The sequence below is a fragment of the Mesocricetus auratus genome, unplaced genomic scaffold (genome assembly GCF_017639785.1).
Source record: "Mesocricetus auratus isolate SY011 unplaced genomic scaffold, BCM_Maur_2.0 Super-Scaffold_100676, whole genome shotgun sequence".
NCBI lineage: Eukaryota > Metazoa > Chordata > Mammalia > Rodentia > Cricetidae > Mesocricetus > Mesocricetus auratus.
In genome coordinates, this window is record NW_024429266.1 from 185,037,638 (window position 1) to 185,063,741 (window position 26,104).

At 45.9% G+C, this 26,104-nt stretch overlaps 1 protein-coding gene and 1 long non-coding RNA gene across 6 annotated transcripts in view; one reads left to right on the forward strand and one right to left on the reverse strand.

Moving 5' to 3' along the window:
• Positions 1-3,205: 3,205 nt before the first annotated feature.
• Kcna6 (potassium voltage-gated channel subfamily A member 6) overlaps positions 3,206-26,104 on the reverse strand; it is a 33,076-nt gene continuing 10,177 nt past the window's right edge. For 2 of the 5 annotated variants that reach the window (XM_040737704.1, XM_040737703.1), the window contains exon 3: positions 3,206-3,589. The gene's annotated coding sequence lies outside the window, so the exon portion shown is untranslated. Of the gene's footprint in view, positions 3,590-14,402; positions 14,636-19,572; positions 19,771-26,104 lie in introns of all 5 variants that reach the window. The other 3 variants (XM_040737706.1, XM_040737705.1, XM_040737707.1) reach the window with 3 other exon arrangements.
• The window catches only part of LOC121136734, a 35,799-nt gene continuing 23,681 nt past the window's right edge, over positions 13,987-26,104 (forward strand). The window contains exon 1 of the long non-coding RNA XR_005873830.1: positions 13,987-14,068. This is a non-coding gene — a long non-coding RNA (uncharacterized LOC121136734). The remainder of the gene's footprint in view (positions 14,069-26,104) is intronic.

Here is a 26,104-nt window from a genome sequence, read left to right on the forward strand (position 1 = left end):
GCTGGTCCTTGCAGCCAGAAGTGGCCATGACTAGCTCAAGGGCAGCAGTGGCTAGCCTGTAGTTAGAAAGGAAAGTGGTTGTAGCTCCCTCTAGTGGGCTGTGTCAGAAATCCAAGTGGAGACAGGTGGAAGCAGGGACCAGATCTGGACAGACATTAGAGCTACCGGATATCACTGCAAGCAATGCATTAGGTCTTCAGAGGAAATTGTTCACATCACACACAGCACCGAGTATCTTGGGGACAGAGGCTGTTCTCATGATTAAGTGGCAGGGGTGCTGATCTCCTGCACAGGAGCCCCGTGAGCCATTGTCACTCTGCTGTGAGCAAGCCAGAGACTTTGATCTCTGAGGCTAGCTCCCTGCCATTTCCCAGGGAGTATGAAGAGCAGTCAGCCAGGCAAACTCCCATCCCGGTGGTACTCTGAAATTCTGGGTGTCTGTGACCGTGACTCAGTGAAGTCACAGTCTACTGCTTGACAAAAGCATGCTCACCAGCTCTACCACATCTTGCCCTCCTAGTTATCAGTCAAGGTCTCTTTACCTCCTCTCACGACACTGCCCCCAACTAACCAGGAGGGTTTCACACTCTGACGTCAAGCTAAAACAGAAGTGCCCTCTTCTGTCATTGGACAGGAAAAGGTTCCAGGCTAAAGGTGCCGTCAGGACTGTTGGTGACTGTGAAGACGGGACTGCAGAACTCCTACCAGCAGGAAGAGAGCATTCGCAGGACCCATCCCACAGCAAGGGTAATAAAGATGGTGGCTGCTTTAAAGCCAGTGAGGCAGAACTCTACTTATATTAATCCATTTGACCCTCACAAAAGCTTTGTGTCATCAGCAATCTATAAAACTGCCGTTCTTGCCTGGGTACCAGACTCACTTTAGTACTAACCAAGGTCATCTGATTATCGTAACTGCTTGCTTCGAGTGCAGAAGCTTAGCAAGAGCTGAACCAGTGTGGGTTTCCCTAGACAAGACGAGACGGCTCCGGTTTCCCATCATGCACGTGTCCCCGGAAATGAGTTCATCCTGGTGGCCTGTGAATAGAGTCCCAAACTTCAAAGCTATGAGTCAAGAAGAGGCACTTGGGGTCACAGGTCATGTTGCCCATTTTGGGCTCACAGAGAAGTGAGGACATGAGGAGGCTGGTGTGTGTCACACAGAGTTGGTGCCAAGACGTCAGGTTCTCGGTCTGAAGCTCCTCCCCCTCCATGAGACTGCCTAGTTACCATGAACTCGAATGTATGAACAGAACTGAGGTCTTCTCACCGTATCCCAGGGAAATCTGGCCACCCAAGAGTGTCTTGTTATATCACTTATCTGTCGACTCACCCTGGAAACAGATTTTTAAAACACCCCTAGAATGGTGCATGACCCATGCTGTTCAGTGGCCACGGTCTTGGAATATGTTCCCTGCACCCAGTGCTCTGGGGCTCTCCGGTTGCCTTTCTTGGGTGTGTTCTGCACTCGGCTGGAAAGCAGGCTCACACAAGTGTAGGTCTGGTGGAGGAGAGAAACGTGAGGAGAAGCGTGGAGAAGTGAGAGGAGGCTGTGTGGGGGAGGACAGTGAGAGACGGGGATGAATCACGGGAACTGGGATGTGTCCCATCCCAGGTCCCGGGTCAGCATGGCAGATGGGCATGGTGACAACAGCTGCCCCCTCCCACTGGCTTTCTGATGAAAAAGAGGCCGGGCTGGAAAGTGCTCAAACTCTACTGCACCTGATCTGAGCAGTGGGGAGGAAATGCCAGCCACTCTGCTGGTAGAGTCAGTCAGAGCCCCGCCTCTGCTACTGAGTATCTGTCCTCAAGTGGCAGCCCAGGAGTTGGTCCAGGCTCTGGGCCCACATGCTGGCTCGGCTAGCTGCCTTTCTTCCCTACATCACCTCAATTCACTTCCCTCCATTCACAAGAATTACCCTTGCTGTTACCTCTCACATCCGACCTCTCCTGATGACACTGCTCTCCCTAAGGGTCGGATCTGTCCATGTCTCACTGGCTCTTCTGCAACGGCCTGATCCAAACCATCCATTCGCTGAGACTATTCAGCCTCATCACTGGTGATTCTGATAAAACAAATCACTTCTCAGAATCCTGCAGGATTGGCTTCCCACTGTCTCAGAGCACAGAAGTCCCGTGGGACCCTGGTTTGCCAGTCCCACCCTCCAGCTGTGGCTTTCTCTGCATCGTCTCCTTCTGATGGCTTGCCGACCTCCAGCCACATTGCCTCCTTCCTCTGCCTGCAGCACAGCGGTCACGCTCCTGCTTTTGCATACGCTCTGAGTGGACCACTTTTTCCTGACCCAATGACCTCCTGGACTTTGCTCAAGCACCACCCCCTCACCCATCCTCTTCCTGCCTCCCTTTTCTCAATATTCCTGTGTTGCCGATAAACTCGTCTACTGTACAAATATCCGTTTGTTTGTTGTATTCAATGCCTGTCCTCCCAGAACCCAATCTTATTGCTTTTATTCATTAGTGAATCTGTGGTAACTAGAACATACCCCACAACACCCGATTAGGAAGTAAATATGGAACAAAAGGAAGAAATACTTGGGGCAGTGGCTACTGGTGGAGATGTCCCCTCTCCAGAGATCCCAGAAAAGACAATAGGAGTGATTATTAGGGGACTTCCAAAGCAACATTACTGTCGTTCTCATGAGGATAAGCAGTCAGCTATGAGCTCCAAGGAGGGCAATGAGAGTCACTAGACTGGCTGGGCATGGCAGTACACACACACTGTAATCCCAGCATTAAAGAGGCTAAGACAGGAAAATCAAAAATTCAAGCCCATATTTGTCTATGTATTGAGTTGGAGGGCCTAGACTACATGAGAAAGCCGATTTCCAGTCATGAAAACAGAGACCATTCTCACTACCCTGAGGGACCTGTATATGGTATCAGGAGACTCTGGGGAGCCACTTGAAGGACAGTTCTGACCTTGACATATGCCCAGGTCTTAGACCCAAGAGGCAGATCATGCTAGACTACGGTCTGCCTCTGGCCTCCTTGGGAAACAATCTGCAAGCTGCAGAAGCTGGTGGAGTGCCTTCTCGGGTGGCTCACGGGTGGCCATCATGGGTGATAAACATTGGGAAGCTGGCCAAGTGCTTTGGCATCTCCGTATCTGCCTGCCCTTATCAAAACCACGTGACATGAGTGCTGAGCTTAGCTGTTGGGATTGTCACACAACATAAGGCATGGCCTCTGAGACTGTCATTTCTTTATTAGTTACACTTCCACAGCCGGCGTGTGCCTGGATGACTCTGCAGCACAGGTATGGATTCCTAAGCTCCCATCCTACCCCATCGCCGTTTCTCTTTGGGTCATACCGTCAGGTCTCACTCTCCTCCTATGGCCCAACCCCCGGCATTCAGAATCCCATCTTTAACTGCGAGGAGCTTCCCTATCTCAGCCCTTTCTGAACCAGTCACTGTTTGTGGAAGGCCGTCAAGGGCTGTCCAGCTGAGTCAATCGATGAGGAGGGGAGTCCCGTCCCCCAGGGAACTGGAAGGCCAGGTGTTCTTCGTCCAGTCACTCTGAGCGAGGTGTGCTTGGTTTTCCCCAAGTGTCCCACATGCAGCGCAGCCCTGCAAGGGAAGAAGGAGAACAAGGAAGGTTCAGTTAAGGACGCGAGGACGTAAACATGGGAGATGGCATCATGCAAATTATAATTTGGCTCCTTTCCTCATCTTCCTCCAGCGCGCATATGCAGCCACTGCCAGACCTCTATTCTCCAGTGTGTACCAGCATGCACTTCGACCACAGAGCTGTCCCATTACAGGTGAGAGCAGGCAAGCTTAAGCCATTTCCTCCCACCTGACTCAAGCCTGTGAGGCAGCTAAGCATTCCCTAATCAGGAGTCTCATCAGGCACCTGAATGGAAACTAAGTCACACATTACGAACTCCCCCATGCTTCCCTCATAGGGCTCACATGCCAGCAGACTCCGTGTAATTTCTACATCGGTCCCTGACAAAGATGCATTTAAAACTATTTGACCTAGAGCTTAAAAGATGACAGCCTAAGAAGCACCCACCATACAAGACTGAAAAACCTGGAGTTTGGTCCCTGGAATCCGTGGTAGAAGGAAAGAACTGACTCATTTAAGTTATCCTCTAACCTTAGAGCACACGTCTACTATGTACTCTGCCTCTCTCTGTCTCTATGTGCCTCTGTCTCTATCTCTCTGTCTCTGCCTCTCTCTGTCTCTGTCTCTGTCTCTCTCTCGCACACACACACAATAAACAAAGAATTTTTCACTTCTTAAAAAAATCCTCCAATAAATAACAGAAGATATTTTGTCTACAAGAAAAAAAAGTTGCTTTGAAACAAAAACCATTCAAAAGGAAAAAACCTAGAAAATGTGGGAGCTGATTTTTCTCCTAAAAAGCTGTTCATCCAAACACAGATTACCCTCACCTCAGAGAAGTGAGGGAAAACTTTGAAAGGGCCTCAGAGCCGGAGTCTTGGCAGAGGGAGAGACCACATTCAACAGGAGGGTATGACCCGGGGGGATGTCAAGATGAAGATGTCCGCACACAGTAGGAGATTTACACTGCTGGCACGATGTTTACTGAACCCCACTCTCCTCTTGGAAACCAAACAGTGACAAGTATATAGAAAATAGGCAGACCATAGCAGAGGAGATGCTTAGTAGCTCCAGAGGAAAGCAAGTCATGTGAGGAAGGAAATATAATTATACCCCAGCCCTCTGGAGGAGCCTCCACGAGGAGCACTATTTACAGAGTCACAATAAGGAAGAGCTGGATTCAGAGATAACAAAAACTGTGACGTTTATTCTAGAGCCGGCGGAGAGGGTACACATGGGGTGCTTGTGCATATTGTGGGGAGCAATGGTGGTGGTATCTTCGATAGTAGGAAATGAATTTTTCTAAGGCGTAGGAGACAAAAGTTGAAAAGCAATGCAAGAGTATTCCAGGGAATACAGCAGTAGGTCTAGACAAAACAGCTAAAGAAAAGGAGAGGAGTGTTTCTAAGAGTATGAGTGGGGTGGGGCTGTGAGAGCTGGGCGTGGTTATAGTTGGCTATGAGGCCTGATGGGTAACTTGTCTTTTAAAACTTGAACTAATATTTCCATTTCCTTTTGGAGTAGCAGTTCTCAACCTATGGGTCACGATCCCATGGGGAGGTCAAAAGACCCTCTCACAGGGTGGCCTCAGACCACCTGCGTATCAGATATTTACATTACAGTTCATAACAGTAGCAATATTACAGTTATGAAGTAGCAAGAAAAAATGATTTTATGGTAAGGGGTCACCACAACACGAGGAACTGTATTAAAGGGTCACAGCATTAGGAAGGTTGAGAACCACTGTTTTAGAGAGAAAAGAAAATATGTGAAAACTTCTCCAACCCAAAGACACAGCCTCAAATTTGAAAAACCAAAACAAACAAACAAACAAAAAAACAACTTGCTGGATTTAGCAAAACAAACAAAAACCAAAAGAACATCCAGTAAAATGCGAGTTTTAGAAGAACAGATGATGTCTTTTAGGGTAATCGTGTCCTAAATATGGCTGGCCTTCCTCACAGCTTATCTGAAGTTCAGATTTAATGAGCATCCTCCACATTATCCAGCAACTGCATGTCCATTACATCCACACCAAAGCGCAGAGCCAGGACAAGGAGATCCTAACACTTACATAAAGCAGCGAGTTATCATGAAAAGAAATCAGAAAAGGCATCAAGATTAGAAGTTAGGAAACAGGAGTACGCTGTCTTCAAAATTCTAAGAAAAGGCGACATCCAGCCTGGAATTTCATATCCATCCAGTCACCAATAAAGCTTGAGAATGGTATAAGGATCTTCGGCACGCCAACTCTAAAAGTAGGCATTCACTTGTCGTTTCTTACAAGATAACATGCAAGATCCACCCCCATCCAAACACAAGCAAAGCAAGACTGAAGCATTTCCAGGGAAATGGAAGCCCAACGTAGAGAAAAGGAAAATGAATTCTCAGGATAGCAGCTATGCTGAGGCAGAGTGAAAGCAGTCAAGTCAGAGCGGGAGGGTGGCGCTCCGGAATGGAAGACCCTGGCGGTGGGGGAGAACAGAGAGCCTGCATGGAAAATGACATAGAGGGCTTTTCCAACTGTGTCAGAGAGCTCCGAAAGAACTATGAATATGAACACAGAAAATTAATCAGGTGAAGAAAATGAGGCAATTATTAACAAAGTGTTTACAAGAGATTAAACAAACATTATCATAATACACTGCTCGACAATGTGGAAAATAATACTTGATAGTGATAATGACATAAACACCAATTTAAACGAAACATTAACTAAGGGCAGAAAACATTCACCAGGCGCATGGCTGCATACACAAAGACCAGAGTTGATGGCCTGTGGCTCAAAGACCACAGGCTAGCCCACAAGGCCCCCCGTGTTCTCACCCCACTTGAAGGCCCTGACTTTACCCCTTTTGGCTCCCCCACCTCACTCACGTTGTTCTGCAGAGAAGACTCCTGGCAGCTCTTGTCCTCAGTGACACCGTGTCCTACTGCCTCGGGGCTTTTGCACTGCTGTGTGTAACGTATGCATGGGGAACCCTCCCCATATACGCATAGGGCTCACAGGCCCAACCCACCAGGTCTCTGCTGAGACACCATCTTCTTGATAAACCCTCCACTTCCTCATGCAACACTGCTTCTTCTCTGACACTCCCTGCAGCACTCTGACTGGCATTTACTTATTCAGAGACGCTTGCCCTTAGCACAGCACCACTATATAATGAGAGTCCTAGTAATACACATTAGCTACTTTTCCTGTTCCTTTAACCAAATGCCTAGAAGAAGCAACTTAAGTCTCTTGGTTTACAGTTCAACAGGATGCAGGCCAATGTGACCTGGGAAGTCTGAAGGCAGGAGCTGCTCACAGCTTATGCACAGCCAGGAAGCAGAAAACAGCCAGGAAGTAGGGCAGGGACCAACTTGATGATTTTAATCATGGGCCTTGTTATAGTTGAGTGTCCATAAGGTCCATGTACCAAAAGATTAGATGACAAGGTGGCACTAGGAGGAGGCTATAGGATCTTTAGGAAGTGGGGTCTAGCAGAAGGCCCTTAGGTCCTTGGAGATTTGCTCTTGAAGGGGACACGGTGACCATCCTCACTCTCCTTTGCTTTCTGGCAATGAGGTAAGCAGTTTTGCTCCACCACACACTGTCTCCATGAGGTGCTGCTTCACCCTAGGCACTAAGCAGCATCGTCAAGGAATCAGACCAGAACTTCTGGAACTGAACCAGAGGAGCCTTTTTATTTTATACATTTGTCATCTCAGATATGTGTTATGGTGACAGAATTAGCGCAGATTTTCAGCCTCTAGAAGGGTTAGAATATAAAATTCTGTTTGTGAAGTTACCAGTCTGTGGCGGTAAACAATAAAGCCTGGCAACATGATTGGAGAAAGAATGAGGTCATCCCTGCATTTGCAAAAAAGATACAAAGGTCACAGGTCACTGGAAGGGAAGGAGAAAACACCAAACTGGACAGACATGGACATGCTACCGAGTGTGATGCTGTCAACTAGGGGGCATGGAGCTTCCAGCCCAGAAGGTGCAGAAAAATACTGGGAATGGCGAACCAAGCCTGGTAACAGCCTCAGAGTCACCGGGCACATCAAATAAAACACAGGACTCCCAGTTCCACTTGGTCTCCAGGCAATTTTGCAAAATTTGGGAACTTAAAAAATGTTTTGTGTACGTGTATACGTGATGTGTGTGTGTGGGCTGCAGACATCCATGTGCCGCAGTATGTGTGTGGACAACCTCATGTACAGTCCTTACCTTCCATGTTGTTTACCACTGCACATACTAAGAGCCCTGGCCTTGAGCTTCCAGGGATTCTCAGGACTCCACCTTGCATCTCACCATAAGGAAGCTGGGATTACAGGGGCAGGGTACCGTGTCCAGCTTTGTGTGGATGTGGGGAACTGGAAATCTAAGATGTTGCCCAAACTTGGGTCATTCTTATGCAGAGAGTATATTAATCATTCATATGAGGCTGACAGGAAGCTGTGAGTCTTTAATTTTATCTGGCATCTACCCAATATAAGTGCAATCTTCTAGGGACAATGTAGTAAACACACCAAAGGTTTTAAGGCATAAGAAAACTTTAGTAAAGAAATCCTACCCTCAGACATATATTCACAAGCAATCGTCAGAGATAAATGTGTAAAATTGTAATATTTGTCAGCATATTGATTCTAATCATAAAAAACACATTTTGAGAAGAACGGTTAATAGTATAGTATTTCTATCCAAATGTATGCAGCCTTAAAACTACAACCTTGCTATCTGCACTTATTTTTATTTTAATTCCATAAACTTTATCATAAAATGGAAAATAAAAATCATCTGCATTTATTAACATGAAAATATGTCTAGAATACAGCAAGTTTAAAATGATAATGATTCTAAGTTTTCTTTACTAAGAGTGCCAAACACATACACACACATGCTAAAAGATTCTTTTTTTTTTTTTTTTTTTTGGTTTTACGAGACAGGGTTTCTCTGTATTGTTTTGGAGGCTATCGGTCCAGCCCGGCCTCGAACTCACAGAGATCCGCCTGCCTCTGCCTCCGAGTGCTGGGATTAAAGGCGTGCACCACCACCACCCGGCCTCTAAAAGATTCTTTGATGACTCTTTTTAAAAGTGCTTTCTTTGTTGTGTGCAGTCTCCCCACCAGCCTGGTCCCAGAGCTGCATCAGTCCCAAATGAACAGGCAGGATGCTATATTAATTATGAAGCTGTTGGCCATTTTCTATGGTTTCTTAATGGCTAGCTCTGACTAACCCACAATTATTAATATATATTTTTATAAGGTCATATCTTACTGAGGACGCAGACTCATGCATCCTCTCTTCCTGGAATCACATGGTAACTCTCTATTCTTGACTACATTTCCTTCCCATAATTCTCCTCAACTCCTAGTCCCACCTATCTTGCTTCCTTATTGACCAACAGTGCTTTATTTATCAACCAATAAGACAGCATATACACAGAAACGTTTCTTTGTTTTTACAATTTTCTTGTTATCTAGTGGGGAGGTATGTGTGTGGCATTCAGAGGACAATGTTCAGGAGTGGGTTCTCTTCTCTTACCACGTGGGTTGACAGGACTGAATGCAGGTCCTTTGGCTTGGCCAGAAGCACCTTTACCTATGGCAACCCACCAGTTACCCCTGTGAAGGAACTGAAGAAGAATCTGAAGTGTGACAGACCAGGGGACTCTAGGCTATGCTGTTCCAGGGTGTCCTCACTGGCCTTGTGCAGTTTTTGTTTTAGAAAACTCAGAACACAAACCAGGGACAGAGAAACAATGAAAAGTATATAGAGTGTTTCTCATCAGTATCACCAAATACTGTGTTCCGGATTCAGAAGGTCTCCTGGCCAAATGGGAGTGATTTGTAAAACGTCCTTGAAAGCTAAGCTTGGTTGTTGAGAGTTACATCTACCCACTGATCCATCTTAACCTTCTCACCTGATTCAGGGTTGGGTGTCCACACAAGTATCCAGCAGTGGGTTACCTACTACCGTGACATGCTCCTTTGGTATTGCTGTATCTAGGCTATGATCTTTCTCACACTAAAAGAGCCATGGAGAAAGCTGGTTGCAGGAGATACTGATTGGTTTGTCTGTTTGGGAAAGGGTGTTACTGCTATAGCTAACTAATGCCCCTTTTGTCCTTTCTTTTCATAAGATAACAGAAATTTCCTCTAGAGAAGTCATCTCCATGGTCTATCTCAGTTTGAGTTTTTTGGGCCACAGGAGCTGCAACCTTCTCTCTGAGGTATGTGTATGAACTGGATACAGCCAGCTAGCCGAGCACACCATTCCCTTGGTCTAATCGTTGTCTAGGTGGAATGCAGACTATTGAAGATCATATCTTGTATAGGCCTTGTTACCTTGGGCAAGCACGTGGATGAACAGGACTGAGCAGAGTCCATAGATACAGACCCATAAAGCTAGATGTGGCAGCCCACATCTATCATCTCAACTCTCAAGCAGCTGATACTGGAGGATTGCTATGAGTTGAAGATTAGCTTGGGCTACATAGTGAATTCTAGGTCAGGCAAAGGTACACAGTAAGGTTTGGGAGGAGAAAGGACCCAGAGAAACAGATGCATATAGATATGGACAACTAATTTTCAAGAGTTTCAAAAAAGCAGTTAAATGATGGAGGATGGGTCAGGAGTTGGATGCAAGATGGTTCAACTGAGTAACCATGGCATTAAAAGTGAATTTTCATTTAAACTTCTCATCTTACATAAAGACAAGTTCAGGTAGAGTATAGATTTCAATCAGCACATTTCAAACCATGAAATTCTTAGGCTACAAGAGAACAGCTTGAGAAGCTTCAGCTGGATAAAGAGTTCCTGAACATCACATCAAGCACAGACTGAGGATGGTGGTGCATGCCTTTAGTTCCAGGACTCAGAGGGCAGAAGCAGACAGAACTCTGCATGTTTGAGGCCAGCCTGCTCTACACAATGAGTTCCAGACCAGTCAGGGCTACGTAGTGAGAACCTGACTCAAAACAAGTAAATAAAATGAAAGAAGTACGTGAGTCCTTTTTAAAATGGTTTTCAAAGAAGCACAATCCTTAAAATGTGTTGATGAATTTGACTTCATCAAAATTTAAAATTATCCAACTAATCCTCTTAAAGCATTGAAAACCAAAGCCACTGACTCTAAGAAAATATTTGCAAACCACATAGTTGATAAAATATTCATTTCTAGAATATCTGGAGAACTGTAACAACTCAGTAGTTTTTTAAAAAAAACATTTAACTAAGAATTGGGGAAAAGACCATATCACTGGAGAGTTTACGCAGATAGTCAACACAAGAGGGTGTTCACTGGTCAAAGAAATGCAAATTAAAGACCAGAAGAGTCATCACTACATTCCTATCAGAGTAGCTACAATTATTGACATATATTAAGTATATGTGTAGTTTATATGCATAATTTATAGTACATATAGATGTGTGTGTACATTTTACAAATTGGCACATGCCAGCATGTTACATGTGGTGTCACCTGAAGAGCAATCGGTTCTGGGAAGACTCTCTGCTGTGGTCTTGCTGTCAACACTGCTGCCCTCAGCAGCAGTCTCTGGTGACCTCCGGTGTAGGCTACTACTTCCCAAGTGTCAAGGGCATGAGGGAAACCAAGATTACAGACTGGGGGATCAGCTCTTCCTTTGTTTCTGAATAACCCTATTTGCCAAGCTTCTCCCCTTGAGGACTTCCTGGCCCCCGTGAATATTTTATGAAGGATGTTCCAGGAAAGAGATATTGCTTTACACACACACACACACACACACACACACACACACACACACACACACACAGAAGCAATGTACTGCTCCAAGTCATCTGAGGGGGGCTTCTGGGATGAGCCAAGAGGATTTTGGCTTGACCGAAAGAAATGAAACAAAGACTGTAGATACCCACGGAGTCTGTCCAATGATGAGCAGACCCACATCCCCTGTATCTCCTTCGCCTGTTTTCCAGGGCGTCATGGATGCTGTCCACTCTAGAGAACTTTTGGAGAAAGTCTCTGCCACCCAGAACAGCAACACCCTAAATGAAAAGTGGTTTTTTTTCCACTCCAGGCTGCAGAGCCCACTCTAGGTCCATCCATCTATGAGACCCTAGAAAGTGCTCAAAATGGATCTGTAGCTCCTGAATTCCTGCAACAATCCCAGGCTGCTTGGTGTCTGGGAGTGTGCTGAGGAAGGAGGCCCCAAATCAGCCAATTCCAAAGTGCATTGTCCAAAGCAGATTCAAGAACAATCATAAAATCAACCCAAAGTTGGATTGCTATTTATTTTCACCAACAACGGTGGTAAAATTCATCTCTGGACCTGTGAACCACCCTACCACCTCTCTCCAAAGCTGGCTACCCACAGCCACCACCTCCACAGTCAACTAACATATCTCAATGCTGTCTTCACTCCAACTGGAAGCTTCCCCCCCCAAAGGCAAATCATGCTGAACCAGAGGCTAAAAATCAATAGTTGCTATTTTAAGCTCATTAGCTTAGAAGTGTGAGTTACACAGCATAAGCTAACAGATACATTATTAGTCAGGGAGCTGCCTTTCCTCAGGGGTTATCATTATGTATGAGTTGTTTTTTTTTTAATTGTCCTCATTTGTTTGTCTGTTTTTAAAACCCATAGTCAAGGCTGAGAAGAGAGCTCAGTCAGTAAGTGATCCCCTTGCAAGCAAGAAGACTTGAATTCAATCCTCAGAACTCATGTTTTTTTTATTTAAAGTCAAGCATAGCGGTGTGTACTTATAATCCAAACACTGGAGAGACAGAGACAAAAGACAGAAAATCGAGGAGCTCACTGACCTGGCTGTCAAGCCTACAATGGCAAGTTTCAGGCCAATGAGAGACTCAACAATCAACATGGACAGCCTTTCTTAGGAATGGCACAGGGTTGTCTTCTGTCCTCCACATACTCATGCAGTCGTATACACATACAGATACACACATGCACACACGCACAGACACACAGACACATACACAAACACACAGATACACACACAGAGAGAGATACACACACATACGCATAGAGATACACAAACTCACAGATACACAAACAGATACACACAGAGAGATACACACACAGATACATAAACACACACAGATACACACACAGAGATACGCAAACATACACAGATACATAGACACAGAGATACACGAACACACACAGATATGCACAGAGATACACAAACTCACAGATACACAAACTCACAGATACACACAGAGAGATACACAAACTCACAGATACACACACACACACACAAAGACATCATCATAAGCGACCAACAGCTCCCTGACATATCAGTGCCCTTGAGGATGAAGAAGAGGACAGAGTGACCACAAGTAATCCCAAATATGCCACTGTGGAGTCATTAAATGATCTCAAAGTCCCACCAGCTTCAGAACAGAGCTGAGGGGAGGAGAGGACTAGTGTTGGCTTGAATAGGAAGTCTTTCAACTGTTGAGCCCCCCCAATATGCTTCAGAACACCCCAGGAATGCCTATGATATGAGATAAGGCAAAACAATGTCTCTCTTTTTATTCATTTTTCAGGATGTGCTGGGGCTGGGGATGGAGCCTAGAAACTTGCTCAACTACAAAGACATACCCTAGCCCTATAACCTCTCATTTTCTAGCTCAAAAAGGACTAAAGATGTAAGAATTGGCCCAGAGTCCCAGTGCCACTAAGGGGCAGCCAGAGACAGACCAAGATCAGCAGATGTTGGGGCTCGTGAAGTCTCCACTGCATCTCATGAAGCACCTGGCTTGGGTCATCTCCTCAAAGATTAAGCTGGTGCATGAACTCTTGGTCAAGGGAATGTGTGAATTAACCCTTTGGACTGTCACTGCCATGGGGCCTGGGGCCAGTCAAGGCATCTTCCCACTCCTATCCTTTTCCTCAGCCAGGGAACAGATCAGATCCTTGCCCACACCTGTGGCTTGCAAGAGTTCTCTCTGTCCCACAGAAGGACCAGCCAGGACTTTCCATACCCACTAATGCTGTTAGAAGGAGGACAGATTAGCTCAGGTTCAGTGATAACCGGATCCACTCTGGGTCAGGAGGTACCAGTCTGGTTGCTAGAGGCTCAGCATTATGGGTGAAGGGCATGGAGGGGCTCCCTGTGAGGGCCTCCCCGCCACTCTGACAGGTGAAGACTTACCAGGTCAGCTTTTCTGAACCTCAGGCAGCTTCAGGAACCGCTCTGCCCGTCCGTCTGCCCCTTCCTTCCTTTGCTTGAGGAAGGAGAGTTGCCCTTTTCCCTCCTCCTCTCCCATCCTTCCAAATCTTCCTACCTAGCAGAAGTCACAGCCACACAAGGGACTGTTGTGTAAGAGGAGAGGGACTGAGTCAGGGCAGCCGTGCTAGCTGAAAGCTGGGATCAGAAGTCACTGAGGACACACTATTCTCTGTGCCAACCCACAGTGCGCAAGCCCGGGTGCAGGAATCTGCTGACAGTGGCTTCTGCTTGGGGACAAAGCTGCGCTATCACAGGTACAGGGAATGGGGAGATGTAGCCTTGGTCCTCTGCCCTGTGCAGCAGAGGTACTGCAAGGCCCACCTGCAGTGCCAGGGCAGCGAAGCTCCACCTCCTCCCTCCTCCAGAGCATCCTAGGATAGAGGCTGCAGGAACCCCATGCAGAAGTCTGCAGCAGCTGGGAGCTTCTCCAGGACACAGCCTAGACTGGGCCAGGGAAAAAGGTTTGGAGGAGAAGAGGGAGAGGAAGATAGTCCTTGGCTGGAGTCAAGGGGAGAGGCTGAACCCACAGCTGGTGGTCAGCTGGGGGTGGAGGTATAGGGAGAAGCCGTAGATTCTGGGTATGCTTACCTTTCTCTGGTGGAATCCCCATCAACCAGGTCCAACCCTTTGCAGTAGCCTCACAGGAAGGACTCGGGTGAGCCGTGGGGCTTCTGAAGAGGTGGGTTATAGACGCAGGAATGAGGGACACTCTCACAGTGCACATGAGTTGGTGATGGGTGGCCATGGAGCAGAGAGGACACAGCACTGAGGCTGCTACAGCTTAGATGGTACTCCCGGGAACTGTCGAGGTGCTGGAATCTCTACAGAATATCAGCAGGGAAGTGGTTTAACCTGTGTCCCAGATCTGTTGTCAGATCACTGGGGTTGGCATGATGCGGGCTGTGCAGGCTACACCTCAGTGCCATTCCTTAACTGTGATGTGGGATAAGGTATGGGAAGCAGCACAGCTGCTGGCCCCTGGGAGGCTCTCTGAGGACCAGAGGTGGCGGCAGTGACAGAAGAGGCCATGGATGGAAGCTATGACTGATTCACCCTGGTCTTGTCTTAGGAGAAGGAGATTCCCCATTTTATAAAGGCTGGGGTTGTAGCTCAATGATAGAGTGCTTGTCCAGCATATTATGGGAACCTGTGCTTAATTTTCATCAATGCAAACGAATATATAGACAAACAGACGAATGAATGAATGAATGACTATTGCCTGGCATGGCTGACTGTGCATGGGTAGAGAACAAGTGCTGTGTCATTTTGGGCAACTTGGTCTACCTCTCCTAGACAAGGGTAATCATAATACTGCCTTCTCTGCGGGTCTTTAAATATTGTTATGGCAGTCCATGGTTAAAAAAAATAATTACACAAGAAGTGTCATTCAGTATAAAGGAGTGACACTGCCACCACAAGAATTTCTCAGGCTGGTGGCACTGGATTCTAGATTCTCATACAAGTCTCTTGAGAAGTTTTTTAAATCCAGTGCCTAGACATCAGTCTGGGTCAGTTATGTAAACCCAGGCTGGTAGACAGAAAAAGAGCAGGATGTGAGCCTGGTGCTTGGTGAGGGTGGAGACCTACTTTCTGGGTCCTTCCTACTCTTCTGACGTCTTGGTGCTACTGCTGCCACTGCCTGTGAGCCAGCAGCATCTCAGACCTCTCCCAGAGCCGCTGGGTCTCCATGATTTCCATTTGCAGTCACCCATATTCCTACCACACATACTTGGAGGTAAAATACTTCTGCACAGACTTATTCTTGGCATCATTCTCTAAACAATACTGAACATTCATACAGTGCTGTACTGTAAATTACCTAGGGATGATTTTTAAAAAATGGTGCCTAAGTATCCATAGATGTTTGTATCTATGAAGGTCTGGAAACAAATCGCCCTCAGATTTCAAGAGCCGAACAGATTCAGCAAGTAATAGAAGCAGCAGGAACCGGTCATCTCAGGGATGGTCGGCACAACATCCTTGGTGGGCAGGGTAGAGAATCACACCACCAATGGCACCTACAGCTTTGTGCTCTGCGGGTGGGGTTATGCTGGTCACCCAATCCTGTTTCTCCTGAGGGCAGTTTACGACAGGGAATGCAAATGAAGTATGGTAGCTAACAGTACCCATGAGTCTTGATTCAGTATCTGTCTGCCTCAGTTTCCCAGTAGTTCTAGCATTTCATCAACAGCTTTGTTCGGGGATACTCACATCACACTCTAACAGCTCTGCTCCACTCACTGGAGTATACAAACATACGTGTGCACGAACATATGCACCTCACACCAACCTCGTCAAACACAGCAATGAGAGAATGGAGAACACAAAATCCTATAAATTCCTATTGGCAATTGAGTCCCAGGGCCTGTACAGTTCAGTTCTTCCATCTCACAGGGTGACAGGAGCTTAGCCATTGAAAGAGGGACTCCAGTGGCTGAGTATCTAGGTCAACACGATAAAATAATCTAGGTAAAAAAAAAAACCTACTTTCCAGTATGAAATGGGCGAATGTTGGGCAACTGGGCAGATGAGGTGAGGATGTGCACAGTGTTTGGCATTTGCTCATTTATTCCAGATGGGAAAAGCTGGGGCCTAGAAAATAACTACATATGCTCCAACTGCTTAATCCAGAGGAGCCTATAGAAAGAGTTTTGTATGGTAGCAAATACCTGTACTAAGTGTTCTTCAGGTCATCATTTTTTGTCCTACTGTTATTGAGAGCTTGGGTAGGATGAGCTATTTTTATTTTATTTATATTATATTTTTAAAGACCTTTAAAACACTTTAATTCTGGGTGGGTGTATAGGTTCTGTGTGTGGGCTTGTACACAAGACTGCAGGTGCCTGCAGAGATGAAAGCTTTTGGATTCCCTGGAGCTGGAGTTACAGATGCTTGTGAGCTGTCCAGTGTGAGTACTGGAAACCAGACTTGGGTCCTCTGGAAGAGTAACAAGAGCCTTTAATGGCTGAGCCATGTCTCCAGGCCCTCTATTGTATTTTTTTAATAAATTGATTTTCTTTTTTCATTACTTTTCTTTTTTCTTAGCCTATTTATTAATGATATGTCTCAGTTAGCCCAGGCTAGTCCTGAACTCACTATGTAGTAAGGATGATCTTGCACTCCTGATCCACTACCTCCCAGATGCTGTGATTACAGGTGTTGCGCCCACCACATCTAGATTAAGATGCCTTTTGAGTGATATGCTATATGACTTCTGTAGTAAAACAGATGCGGGTCTACAGGAAAAGCATGAGGAAACTGCACCCCAGTGTCTTGGTTGGGGGATTCTGGAGCTATGTTTTTTTCTTCCTTAAACTTTTTGAAGTGCACTGATTTTTATGAGTAGCGATGCTACTTTTAAAGTCAAAACTCAAAACGTTTGTTTCTGGCAGCATGTTCCAGTAAAACAGCAATTTAGAGGTCTACTGTACTGGTTAGTTTTAACTGCCAACTGGACCCACTCTAAAGTCACATGGGAAAAGAGCCACAATGAGGAATTTCTGGCATCAGGTTCGCCTGTAGGCATGTATGTGGAGAATGTCTTCATCTTAATGAGACATTATTTGGATCAATTGGTCTGTAGGCCTGTCTGTGGGAGAATGTCTTGATTGCTGATTGATGTATTGATGCCCACTGTGGGCAGCACCATTCTCTAGGCAAGGGACCCTGAAGCACATGGTGGAGGAAAAGACTAGATGAACAGTAGGCATGCACATAATCATTCATCTCATTTCTTGACTGGGCATGTGATGTGGCCAGCTGTTTTAAGCAACTGCTGCCTTGATTTCCTTCTAATAATGGACTGTAACATGGAATCATGCGCTAAAATAACCCTTTTCCTCCCTAGGTTGTTTTTGTTGGGATATTTTATCATAGGAACAAAAAAGAAATGAGGACACCCACCCAACTTTTCTACACTGTCAGGTCCTACTCCTGTAAGCTGAGTGGGCAATAGGAACCAAGAATGACGAGTGGATACCAGAGAGTGGCAGGATGGAGTAGACAGCGTCCAACCTGAAGCTTCCTGAGCAAAGCTGCTTTCCACCCTAGAGCCACTGCACGGCACACAACACGATGCCTGTCTCTCCTGTGAGGGTACTCTCCCGGGAATAGAGAGCCAGCTCTGACTCTGTTTAAGGATACCAGAGTGCTGTACCAATCTCTCCCCCACCCCTGCCACGGGCTCCTTTCCAAAAGCCTGAGATGCTGCTTAGCATCTGGCTGGTCTGCATCCCTACTTCTCCTTAATATAGAAGAGCCTTTCCATGCCCAACGTTTTTCCAATCACAATGCCAAGGTGTGTGACACAGCCAAAAAGCAATGAGTGTTTATTTTGCAATGTCAAAATAGAAAGAAGGGTCTGGAAACACTTAATAACTAAGATAGGCCTCATCTAAGAAGAAGAGAAGGGAAATAAAGAAGAGAGGGAGGAAGGATGGGAAGAAAGGGAGGTGGGGTAGAGGGAAGGGGGAGAGCAAAAGGGAGAAAAGTAGAAAAGCAGATTTATCAAGCCAGATACTAGATAAAAGTATTACGTCTTTATTCAGGCTGTTCTTACATAATATGCTTGGTATATTTTCCAGTGGTATGTTCTGCTCTTTATGTATAAAATAGGAAGCTGAGAAATGTATATAAGTTCTAAAATGCAATCATACTCTATGAGGTTGAAACTGCGGCAGGCTCATCTCTTTTCCTCAAAGAGCACTCCAGAGACAACTGCTTAGCAACCATACCTGCTGGGTGGACAAGGAGGCAGCTGTGCCTTCAGTGGTGGTGCTTGAGCAGCCACAGAATTTTCAAGCGGAAACGCAATTGTTCAATCCAACCACTTTACATAACAGGTGAAGACCATGGACCAGAGGATAAGGCTTCTGGCCAGTACTTTCTAAGTGAGTAGCAAGAGACTTCTTGAAGGTCACACAAGAAGATCCAGGATGACATTAGATTCCCATACGCTCTGACTATCTCTGGATTTAAGGATGAGAATAAGCAAATAACAGAAACTTTCTTAAGGTTCAGAGAGGTCAGAAAAAGAGCAATTACCACAGCACCAACAGGCAAGAGTAGCCGCCTCCTCTCTCCTTTTGCTTCAACATGGAAGGAAAACTACACCGGATACCTTTAAGAGAGTTGATACATAACCACAAATGGTCCATTCGGGAAAACTAATGGCTAGTGTTCCCATGGATTCAAATGCACTAGGCCAGTGCCTGGAGGTGCTTTTCATATGGGATGTCGTATAAGACACCATGTTCTGCACAGATGGCTAACTCTGGGATGGGTTGCTCTATGCCAGGTGTTTGGCTGAGCATCCATCTGAGGGAAGGACCAAACAGGAGGGAAGAAGTTTAAGGTGCAGCAGGTGACAGGTGACTAGGACCTGAGGTGAAGAGCAAAGACCATGAAGCTCAGACACAAACTGTTTCAAGAAATTGACACTCGGATGATGCTTCCTGTGGGATCTCAGAAGATGCCCAGCATCACTAGAAAACTTATACAGCAGAGGAGAGCAATGGATCTCAAGACTTTTAGATTCATAGTCTCCTCTTCTCTTTCCCCTTCCCATCCCTTCCTTTCTCCCTCTTTCTCTTCTTTCTTCTCCTTCCTCCCCCACTTCTTGTGCTCCTACAGCCCCTATGTTGAACCCGGACACTCTTGCATGAGAGGCAAGAGGAGTACAAATGAACTACAGCCCCAGCCCTCCTGATACCATTTGAGGCAGGAGCCTTTAAGGAGCCCGGGCTAGCCATAAACTCACTCTGTTTCCCAGGTGGGCCTTGAATTTTCCATCTTTCTGTCTGTGTCTCTTGAGTAATTGTGATTGTAGGCTTGTGTCATCATGCATGGTTAGTAGTCTCTTCCGGCCTGACCATTCCACATCATTTTGCCTGAGTCTCTATGAGTCATTAAGTGAGTTCAGCTGACTTACTTGCAAATTAAAGATGGTCCTGAAAGGCTGTGAAAAGAGCAAATGCTTTATCTGCAAACCAAGTCATAGTTTCCACTGACTTGTAACCCCAAAGAAGAATGCTGACCTCACATACATCATCACAGGTACATGCAGGAGCCTGCTGGGTGCTAGAGGAAGTGCCCTACCTCTACCTGTGCCCTCAGACAACCTTTCCTAGTCATTATTCCCAGCAAGAGCAGCCCAGATGTCAGGCAAGGACACTGATCCATGTGAGCTCCCAGTTCTGTGGGAAGTGTTCTCTGACCTCCATGTCCTGTCATCCACATTCTTCCCATTAGGAACTTATCTGAGTTCTTGGAATTTTGAGCATGGAAGCCATTTTCTCTAAAAGGATGGTAAAGCCTCTTTATATAAGGTATCCATGCTAGAATCAAGTATTTGATAACTGCAGAGCTATCCCATTGTTGCTTAGATGAGAACATGAAAATGTACAAAGTTCTATAATCTCTCTCTGTGTCTCTGTCTCTCTCTCTCTCTCTCTCTCTCTCTCTCACACACACACACACACACACACACAGAGAGTACATGCTACTGAATGCTGAATGTTTACTGCATGACAGGCTTCCTATGTGCTAGTTAGGACCTGGGTTAACAAGTTCTCCCATAATTCTACAAGAGACTCCTATTCATCATTCAGTGTCACAGAGGAGAAAAGCTCAGAGAGGCTCCTAACTCTGCCAAAGTCACACAGCTTGCAGGATGTGGGTGGCAGTGATGACACTAACTTGCTCCAAGGTATGCAAACTTCATCCTTTTCCTGAATTGTCAGAAGACATTAGCATCAGGACCACATCCTCACCCAGCATGGCCCTAGGAGGGAAATAGCAGGATGTATACCTGCAAGTGTGTCACCTTGGGAGTCTAAATGCAGTTAGGACTCTTTCTCAGAGTTCCCACTCTGAAACATAAACTTCAAAATTGCCCCCTTGTTTCTGCAGTGGGAGAAAATAATCTAGGATCTGTTTGGTCATAGTCAGCATTTTCTTTGGTTCCAGGGGAGGAGGCATTAGGATTGCAAATATAATAGACAGTTCTGCCTCATAGTTCTATTAACTGCATGCTGTTTTGCAAGTTTTCCTATCCTGAGCAAATTTTACAATTTTCTGTGGGCCCACTTTCACTAAGATTTAGTTCCAACAGCAAATTATTCTATTCTACACCAATAATTTTACACACACACACACACACACCTTGTCCTAGACTGCTTTCTATTGCTGTGATAAACACCATGATTTGGGGAAGAAAGGGTGTATTGCATCATAACAGCTTACAGTCCATTATGAAGGGAAATCAGGACAGGAACCCAAGACAGGAACCTGAAGGCAGGAACTACTGCACAAGGCATGCAGGTGTGTTGCTCACTGGCTTGTTCCCATATTCACTCAGCCTGCTTTCTTATTCAACCCAGGACCACTTGCCCAGGGATGGTGCCGCCACTAACGAGCTGGGCCCTCCCACAAAAATTGTCAGTCAAGGCTTGCCTACAAGCCAGTCCCTCTTCAGGCTTTAGTGTCTGTCAAGTTGACAAAATTTAACAACACGTAGCTCTATGGAAAAATGAATGAATGAAGATGGCCCATGGCAGGTTTTTTTTTTACATCAGTCTGATCTAATGATGCCTTCTGCACTACTGGAGGGGTCAAATATCTGGAAGAGAGAGAGAGTAGAGCCCTTTGGCTTCTGGATTTCAGAAATGACAGATGTCCCCGAGGAGAGATGACTTATGAGAAGTCTGTTTCTCTCAGAACTCGAGTCACTGACTGACTCTGGTCTCAGTTGTCCTTTTGAATTCCAGGCCTGGATCATTTTAATGACATTATAGGTAAACCTGGGAGGTGAGGAGAGACTTTACCTCCCTCCTAAGGCACTTATGCTGGGACAGTTACAACCTTGCATCCATCTGACTTCTGACCAACAGGAGACTTCACTTGTCACAGTTGCATCATTGGGAGCGGCCCAAAGGTGGAAAGAGTCCTTTTGGCTCATGGATTCAGAAGGTTCCCTCCATGGCTCCTTGAACTCACGCACTTGTACAGAAAGAATTGTTTAGCCCAGGAATTGTTTTACCTCTTGGTAGACAGGAAGCAGCCAGAGAGAACGGGACTGGGGTTGGGGTATACCTTGTATCAGAGCATTGAACACTCCACCATCACAGCTGGATACACTTTCAAACGCATCTGCTGAGTAACCTACTTCCTGCACCTGGGACCCACCTGCTCAAGTTCACACCACCTGCTGAGGACCAAGCATGCAGTAAGGAGCCTATAGGGCATTTCCTATTCAAGCCGAGACATAACAGAAGCCCACTGCAACATCCTAGACAAAGAGGCGAGGGACACGCCAGGATTAACATAGCATCACACAGAGAATAGGACAGATGGGTACCAAGTGCCAACCCTCATCCAGGAAATCCACATATTCTCATTCTGAGTCGCTGTTCTTCATTCCTGTCCGTCCTAGGCAGAGGCTCATCCCCTGACTTCGTGCAAGTGAAAGGCACTCCTCAAAGGCGAAACGGCCAAGCACTGGCTTATGTTGTTGCTTTGCTTTTGCCTGTGCTATAGTTTGCGTCTTTGCTGTTGGTGGTAGTGGTGGTGGTGGTGGTGGTAGTGTGTGCGTGTGTGTGTGTGTGTGTGTGTGTGTGTGTGTGTGTGAGAGAGAGAGAGAGAGAGAGAGAGAGAGAGAGAGAGAGAGAGAGAGAGCGAGAGAGCATGTGTGTCCAGAGGTCAATGTCAGGTACCTTTCTCATTCACTATTCAACTCATTTTTTGAGACAAGGTCTCTCAACAAACCTGGAGCTTCATTGATTCACCCAGGATAGTGAGTCTACAAGGCCCAAGGACCCTCTTATCTCTGCTGCCAGAGCTGGGATTACAGGACCCACTGCTGTACTAGGTCTTCTCTAATGTGGGTGCTGGGGACAGAATTCGGGCTCTCGTACTTAAGCAGGAAGAAGCCCTGCACCAGCCGAGCCATGTGCTCAGGCAGCCCCTGGTTTAGCTTGCTCATTTGCTCTGTTTTGCTTTGGTTTTGAGGCAAGGTCTTATGCAGTGAAGGCTGAACTTCAATTCCTATGTAGCTGTGGTTAACTTTGCATCTCTGATCCTCCTGCCTCTACTTCCCAAGTGCTGGGACTGAAGGTATGTTGCTATGACATCTAGCTCTTAGAGTCTGCATCTTTATGCTCTCCCAAAGCCCTTGTGCTAAAGCTTCAACTCCAGGGCTCCTGGAAAGTCGTGAAAACATTTAAGAGGTCATCAGGAGTCTCAGCTCCTCCCAGGTCATTAGAAAGCAGAGCAGGGAACCCACCAGACCAGAAGCCTTATCTTCTAAAAGAAGGAAACCAAAGCTCCCGACCTGTGTGGAGCACTTTTTCTTAATGTTTTGTCACTTCTGGCCTCAAAACCAAAAATGACAATTTGGGACTGCTTATGAAACATAGCCTTCAGGGTAGACACGCTGACATGGCTCTTTGGAATTTCTGCAGTTGCATAACACTGGGTACCAGAAGGCTACACATGGGGAAAGTGAATGAATGAGTGAGTGGATAAATTTAACACACACCCACATCCAAGGGAATGTCCTGGGATCCCACTGGTACACACAGGTATGCTCATAGGTGAACATACTGTCTGCCATGATATGCAGACAGTGGTCTTCTGTAGGTAGCTCAAGCTCTCTTCTCCCTCTTCCCAAACCTCCTTTTTTCTTCTCAGCAAAGCTAAATTGCCTTAAAGTAACTCAGAGCCTGTCTGATTTATGGTTCAGCCACCATGCCTTCTGGAAGCTTTGTTTTTTCTGATCCTTAGTCCTGTGATTTATAAAAGAGATCTGTAACTCAACAAGAACACCCCCCTCCTTCTTCCTACCCTCAGAGCAACAGAGTGCAGGGAAAAGACTTGAAGCTGGTTAGCTAGTTTCTGGCTCCCAGGGCTTCAGCGGGCCATGGTACTCCTGGATAAGAGACTAACTTTATCCTCCAAACACAGATGTCTCTAATGAGCTCTTATGTTCCTCGTTTCTAATATTTAACCATTTCCTTACTCTAGTCACTAAATTTAAAAGAAAACCCCAGCCTCAAAGGAAAAAAAAAAACTCTTAGCGGGTGACAGTGGAGGCCCGGTGTTGTCTGCTGAGGCCAACACTCTCATAACTCTTTGCTTAGTGCTGAAGACCACTGGTCCTCCCCAGGGCTACACTATTTAGCCCTTTCTCAGCACAGAAGGTGGCTGTCAAACTGGGAATTCCCTAGCCAGGCCTGCTGGAAAGAGAGAAGGGAATGATAAAATTCAAAGTCACTTCATTATGTTCCTATGAACCACATTGCCAAATAGCATGGGTGGATAGGAAATGAAAAAAATGAATTAGACACTCTTATTTAATTCATATACTCCTTCCGTTGCCATTTTCTGTAGGAAGAGAGTGAGATCAGATAACCAATGGGGGTCCCAGAACCAGCTATGCCGAAGATCCTTGCAGTCTTGGAATTTATCATTTCGATTCTTTGCCTCAGCTTCCTCTTTCTTAGGGGGTTCATTTACTCCCCCTTTGCAGCTCTGACACCCCATCCAACTGCAACCTTCCCAACTGTTCTGTGCAGCTCAGGAAGGGAACGTAAGAAGGCTCAGTCCAGGTTTCATTAGAAACAAACTTCGTTCTTTAAAAAAATTCCTATTCTATCCACCACAGTCTTCTAAGATGCACCTGCGCATTTCTGTACATGAGATCACATCCTAAGGGAAGCTATTTAAAGAAAGTCTGCTGTGACTCGTCTAGGCAAACAGCCTTCTGGTAAAACCAAGCGCTACCCAGAATCTATTTCTTTATAATGGTCCATTGAAATGGTTGCAGTCAGCAGGGACACTGTCATCCTTTGAGGATGCAGGTGGCCAGCCTGCTGCCAAGCCTGTCTCTCATTCAGTGTCACTGAGGGCCCCTCAGCTAGTCAGAGCTGGCTTCAGCCTTTCACTGGCAGCTTCATCTGGACCTCACAACGCTACCTTGAGAGCCAAGTGCTATTTGCTTCCTTGTTTTGTAGATGTCAAAACTGAAGCTTGGTGAGGTTAAATGAAGTACAGACTCAAGTTCAACTCTAAATGCAAACAAACCACACAGTTCTTAATCCAAAAGCAAGAGGGCAGTTGTACTGCCTTGCTCTTGGCTGGATCCTTCATGAGAAGTTGTAGGAATGGAAGAAGTGAGTTAGGTGTGGGCAGATATTCTGGGCTGTGTGTCATGGCACCCCCTCCCCAAGAAGAGCTAAAGTTCTTAAATAGAGACAAGAAAATAGAGCCAGCTGATTCTAGGTACAGAATCCCCTATGTGCTCCATCTTACAGGAGGGAAGGGAAACTGGAGCATGTATGAGAGGTAGATGCTAAAGGCTGTCCCTCAGCGAAGTAGAGTATTCACAGGGCCACATGAGGTGCCTGGGGAACAAATGAGTGGTGAGAATGGTCATAGTGACAAAGGCCCAATAAAAAGTTCTACATATAAGACTAATACACAGATTTTAGGTATATGGAGAGGTGCTAGTGTGGATGTAGTAGATGCAGATGCAGATACAGATGCAGGTGCAGCTGTGGGTATAAATGCAGGCACAGATGTGAGTGCATATGCTCACAGATGCAGATAAAGACACAGTTGCAAATGTATGTTTAGATATAGAATCAGATGAGGACATAGATGCAATTGCAGGTGCAGACACCAATGCAGATATGGATGGAGATGCAGCAGATATGGACAGACACAGATGCAGATGTAGATACTGATGCAGACAGATACAGATGAATGGAGATGCAGACAGATGCAGATGCAGGTGCAGATACCAATGCAGACAGATACAGATGGAGATGCAGTAGCAGAGGCAGACAGACAGATGCAGATGTAGATGCCGATGCAGACAGACAGATGCAGGTGCAGATACCAATGCAGACAGATACAGATGGAGATGCGGTAGCAGGTGCAGACAGACACAGATGCAGGTGTATATATCAAGGCAGACAGATACAGATGGAGACGCAGATGCATAAAGACATAGACTTAGGTGAAGACACAGATGAAGACACAGGTATAGAGCTCATACACTTTCCAAGCCCATAGAGAAAAGTATAAAATTCATGGAGCTTCTCTATCAGAGATAAACTGGCAGATAAATAAAAACTATACACAGTCAGGAGACACAGCTTTGCTCTTCTCACCCAGTACCAGAAACACCCCGGCATGCATTCTGTCCTGTATTATTGGCAATGAACCATACATAGGTATGAGCCCTTGAGCACATCACAACCATCCTTGCCTCTATTTCTCCCACTCACCAA